Source organism: Theobroma cacao, chromosome 7 (assembly GCF_053813885.1).
Source record: "Theobroma cacao isolate CCN51 chromosome 7, ASM5381388v1, whole genome shotgun sequence".
NCBI classification, from domain to species: domain Eukaryota; kingdom Viridiplantae; phylum Streptophyta; class Magnoliopsida; order Malvales; family Malvaceae; genus Theobroma; species Theobroma cacao.
The window spans coordinates 27,145,063-27,151,429 of NC_142645.1; positions in this window are offsets into that span (position 1 = coordinate 27,145,063).

Here is a 6,367-nt window from a genome sequence, read left to right on the forward strand (position 1 = left end):
CGAGTAATAAGGCTTTGCTAGGCATAAGTGACTATAGATGAACTTTTCTTGACTATGGATGGCTTTCGCTCCATGTTTCCCGAGGAAAACAATCAATTACAATCTGTTTTAATCAAAAAATATAAAAACAATTCAAAATAAATTCAATAATGGGATTATAAAGGCATTTAAACCGAGTAATAAGGCTTTTCTAGGCATGAGTGACTATAAATGATCTTTTCCTGACAATGGATGGCTTTCACTCCACGTTTCCCGAGGCAAACAATCAATTAGAATCTGTTTTAATCAAAAAATGTAAAAAGATTCAAATTAAATTCAATTATGGGATTATAAAAGCATTTAAAACGAGTATTAAGGCTTTTCTAGGCATGAGTGACTATAAATGAACTTTTCTTGACGATGGATGGCTTTCGCTCCATGTTTCCCAAGGCAAACAATCAATTACAATCTGTTTTAATCAAAAAATATAAAAACAATTCAAAATAACTTCAATAAAGGGATTATAAAGGCATTTAAACCGAGTAATAAGGCTTTTCTAGGCATGAGTGACTGTAAATGAACTTTTCTTGACAATAGATGGCTTTCGCTCCATGTTTCCCGAGGCAAACAATCAATTACAATCTGTTTTAATCAAAAAATGTAAAAACAATTCAAAATAAATTCAATAATGGGATTATAAAAGCATTTAAACCGAGTAATAAGGCTTTTCTAGGCATGAGTGACTATAAATGATCTATTCTTGACAATGGATGGGTTTTGCTCCATGTTTCCCGAGGCAAACAATCAATTACAGTTTGTTTTAATCAAAAAATGTAAAAAAAATTCAAAATAAATTCAATAATGGGATTATAAAGGCATTGAAACCGAGTAATAAGGCTTTGCTAGGCATAAGTGACTGTAAATGAACTTTTCTTGACTATGGATGGCTTTCGCTCCATGTTTCCCGAGGCAAACAATCAATTACAATCTGTTTTAATCAAAAAATGTAAAAACAATTCAAAATAAATTCAATAATGGGATTATAAAGGCATTTAAACCGAGTAATAAGGCTTTTCTAGGCATGAGTGACTATAAATGATCTTTTCTTGACAATGGATGGCTTTCGCTCCATGTTTCCCGAGGCAAACAATCAATTACAATCTGTTTTAATCAAAAAATGTAAAAACAATTCAAAATAAATTCAATAATGGGATTATAAAGGCATTTAAACCGAGTAATAAGGCTTTTCTAGGCATGAGTGGCTATAAATGATCTTTTCTTGACAATGGATGGCTTTCACTCCACGTTTCCCGAGGCAAACAATCAATTAGAATCTGTTTTAATCAAAAAATGTAAAAAGATTCAAGTTAAATTCAATTATGGGATTATAAAAGCATTTAAAACGAGTATTAAGGCTTTTCTAGGCATGAGTGACTATAAATGAACTTTTCTTGACGATGGATGGCTTTCGCTCCATGTTTCCCAAGGCAAACAATCAATTACAATCTGTTTTACTCAAAAAATGTAAAAAAAATTCAAAATAAATTCAATAATGGGATTATAAAGGCATTTAAACCGAGTAATAAGGCTTTTCTAGGCATGAGTGACTATAAATGATCTTTTCTTGACAATGGATGGCTTTCGCTCCATGTTTTCCACGGCAAACAATCAATTACAATCTGTTTTAATCAAAAAATATAAAAACAATTCAAAATAAATTCAATAATGGGATTATAAAGTCATTTAAACCGAGTAATAAGGCTTTGCTAGGCATAAGTGACTATAAATGAACTTTTCTTGACTATAGATGGCTTTCGCTCCATGTTTCCCGAGGTAAACAATCAATTACAATCTGTTTTAATCAAAAAATGTAAAAAAAATTCAAAATGAATTCAATAATGGGATTATAAAAACATTTAAACCGAGTAATAAGGCTTTTCTAGGCATGAGTGACTATAAATGATCTTTTCTTGACAATGGATGGTTTTCGCTCCATGTTTCCCGAGGCAAACAATCAATTACAACCTGTTTTAATCAAAAAATGTAAAAACAATTCAAAATAAATTCAATAATGGGATTATAAAGGCATTTAAACCGAGTAATAAGGCTTTTCTAGGTATGAGTGGCTATAAATGATCTTTTCTTGACAATGGATGGCTTTCGCTCCATGTTTCCCGAGGCAAACAATCAATTACAACCTGTTTTAATCAAAACATGTAAAAACAATTCAAAATAAATTCAATAATGGGATTATAAAGGCATTTAAACCGAGTAATAAGGCTTTTCTAGGCATGAGTGGCTATAAATGATCTTTTCTTGACAATGGATCGCTTTCGCTCCATGTTTCCCACGGCAAACAATCAATTACAATCTGTTTTAATCAAAAAATATAAAAACAATTCAAAATAAATTCAATACTGGGATTATAAAGGCATTTAAACCGAGTAATAAGGCTTTTCTAGGCATGAGTGGCTATAAATGATCTTTTCTTGACAATGGATGGCTTTCGCTCCATGTTTCCCGAGGCAAACAATCAATTACAATCTGTTTTATTCAAAAAATGTAAAAACAATTCAAAATAAATTCAATAATGGGATTATAAAGGCATTTAAACCGAGTAATAAGGCTTTTCTAGGCATGAGTGACTATAAATGATCTTTTCTTGACAATGGATGGCTTTCGCTCCATATTTCCCAAGGTAAACAATCAATTACAATCTGTTTTACTCAAAAAATGTAAAAAAAATTCAAAATAAATTCAATAATGGGATTATAAAGGCATTTAAAACGAGTAATAAGGCTTTTCTAGGCATGAGTGACTATAAATGATCTTTTCTTGACAATGGATGGCTTTTGCTCCATGTTTCCCATGGCAAACAATCAATTACAATCTGTTTTAATCAAAAAATATAAAAAACAATCCAAAATAAATTCAATAATGGGATTATAAAGGCATTTAAACCGAGTAATAAGGCTTTGCTAGGCATGAGTGACTATAAATGATCTTTTCTTGACAATGGATGGTTTTCGCTCCATGTTTCCCGAGGCAAACAATCAATTACAACCTGTTTTAATCAAAAAATGTAAAAACAATTCAAAATAAATTCAATAATGGGATTATAAAGGCATTTAAACCGAGTAATAAGGCTTTTCTAGGCATGAGTGGCTATAAATGATCTTTTCTTGACAATGGATGGCTTTCGCTCCATGTTTCCCGAGGCAAACAATCAATTACAATCTGTTTTAATCAAAAAAATGTAAAAACAATTCAAAATAAATTCGATAATGGGATTATAAAGGCATTTAAACCGAGTAATAAGGCTTTGCTAGGCATAAGTGACTATAAATGAACTTTTCTTGACTATGGATGGCTTTCGCTCCATGTTTCCCGAGGAAAACAATCAATTACAATCTGTTTTAATCAAAAAATATAAAAACAATTCAAAATAAATTCAATAATGGGATTATAAAGGCATTTAAACCGAGTAATAAGGCTTTTCTAGGCATGAGTGACTATAAATGATCTTTTCTTGACAATGCATGGCTTTCACTCCACGTTTCCCGAGGCAAACAATCAATTAAATTCTGTTTTAATCAAAAAATGTAAAAAGATTCAAATTAAATTCAATTATGGGATTATAAAAGCATTTAAAATGAGTATTAAGGCTTTTCTAGGCATGAGTGACTATAAATGAACTTTTCTTGACGATGGATGGCTTTCGCTCCATGTTTCCCAAGGCAAACAATCAATTACAATCTGTTTTAATCAAAAAATATAAAAACAATTCAAAATAACTTCAATAAAGGGATTATAAAGGCATTTAAACCGAGTAATAAGGCTTTTCTAGGCATGAGTGACTGTAAATGAACTTTTCTTGACAATAGATGGCTTTCGCTCCATGTTTCCCGAGGCAAACAATCAATTACAATCTGTTTTAATCAAAAAATGTAAAAACAATTCAAAATAAATTCAATAATGGGATTATAAAAGCATTTAAACCGAGTAATAAGGCTTTTCTAGGCATGAGTGACTATAAATGATCTATTCTTGACAATGGATGGGTTTTGCTCCATGTTTCCCGAGGCAAACAATCAATTACAGTTTGTTTTAATCAAAAAATGTAAAAAAAATTCAAAATAAATTCAATAATGGGATTATAAAGGCATTGAAACCGAGTAATAAGGCTTTGCTAGGCATAAGTGACTGTAAATGAACTTTTCTTGACTATGGATGGCTTTCGCTCCATGTTTCCCGAGGCAAACAATCAATTACAATCTGTTTTAATCAAAAAATGTAAAAACAATTCAAAATAAATTCAATAATGGGATTATAAAGGCATTTAAACCGAGTAATAAGGCTTTTCTAGGCATGAGTGACTATAAATGATCTTTTCTTGACAATGGATGGCTTTCGCTCCATGTTTCCCGAGGCAAACAATCAATTACAATCTGTTTTAATCAAAAAATGTAAAAACAATTCAAAATAAATTCAATAATTGGATTATAAAGGCATTTAAACCGAGTAATAAGGCTTTTCTAGGCATGAGTGGCTATAAATGATCTTTTCTTGACAATGGATGGCTTTCACTCCACGTTTCCCGAGGCAAACAATCAATTAGAATCTGTTTTAATCAAAAAATGTAAAAAGATTCAAGTTAAATTCAATTATGGGATTATAAAAGCATTTAAAACGAGTATTAAGGCTTTTCTAGGCATGAGTGACTATAAATGAACTTTTCTCGACGATGGATGGCTTTCGCTCCATGTTTCCCAAGGCAAACAATCAATTACAATCTGTTTTACTCAAAAAATGTAAAAAAAATTCAAAATAAATTCAATAATGGGATTATAAAGGCATTTAAACCGAGTAATAAGGCTTTTCTAGGCATGAGTGACTATAAATGATCTTTTCTTGACAATGGATGGCTTTCGCTCCATGTTTTCCACGGCAAACAATCAATTACAATCTGTTTTAATCAAAAAATATAAAAACAATTCAAAATAAATTCAATAATGGGATTATAAAGTCATTTAAACCGAGTAATAAGGCTTTGCTAGGCATAAGTGACTATAAATCAACTTTTCTTGACTATAGATGGCTTTCGCTCCATGTTTCCCGAGGTAAACAATCAATTACAATCTGTTTTAATCAAAAAATGTAAAAAAAATTCAAAATGAATTCAATAATGGGATTATAAAAACATTTAAACCGAGTAATAAGGCTTTTCTAGGCATGAGTGACTATAAATGATCTTTTCTTGACAATGGATGGTTTTCGCTCCATGTTTCCCGAGGCAAACAATCAATTACAACCTGTTTTAATCAAAAAATGTAAAAACAATTCAAAATAAATTCAATAATGGGATTATAAAGGCATTTAAACCGAGTAATAAGGCTTTTCTAGGTATGAGTGGCTATAAATGATCTTTTCTTGACAATGGATGGCTTTCGCTCCATGTTTCCCGAGGCAAACAATCAATTACAACCTGTTTTAATCAAAACATGTAAAAACAATTCAAAATAAATTCAATAATGGGATTATAAAGGCATTTAAACCGAGTAATAAGGCTTTTCTAGGCATGAGTGGCTATAAATGATCTTTTCTTGACAATGGATCGCTTTCGCTCCATGTTTCCCACGGCAAACAATCAATTACAATCTGTTTTAATCAAAAAATATAAAAACAATTCAAAATAAATTCAATACTGGGATTATAAAGGCATTTAAACCGAGTAATAAGGCTTTTCTAGGCATGAGTGGCTATAAATGATCTTTTCTTGACAATGGATGGCTTTCGCTCCATGTTTCCCGAGGCAAACAATCAATTACAATCTGTTTTATTCAAAAAATGTAAAAACAATTCAAAATAAATTCAATAATGGGATTATAAAGGCATTTAAACCGAGTAATAAGGCTTTTCTAGGCATGAGTGACTATAAATGATCTTTTCTTGACAATGGATGGCTTTCGCTCCATATTTCCCAAGGTAAACAATCAATTACAATCTGTTTTACTCAAAAAATGTAAAAAAAATTCAAAATAAATTCAATAATGGGATTATAAAGGCATTTAAACCGAGTAATAAGGCTTTTCTAGGCATGAGTGACTATAAATGATCTTTTCTTGACAATGGATGGCTTTTGCTCCATGTTTCCCATGGCAAACAATCAATTACAACCTGTTTTAATCAAAAAATATAAAAAACAATCCAAAATAAATTCAATAATGGGATTATAAAGGCATTTAAACCGAGTAATAAGGCTTTGCTAGGCATGAGTGGCTATAAATGATCTTTTCTTGACAATGGATGGCTTTCGCTCCATGTTTCCCGAGGCAAACAATCAATTACAATCTGTTTTAATCAAAAAATGTAAAAACAATTCAAAATA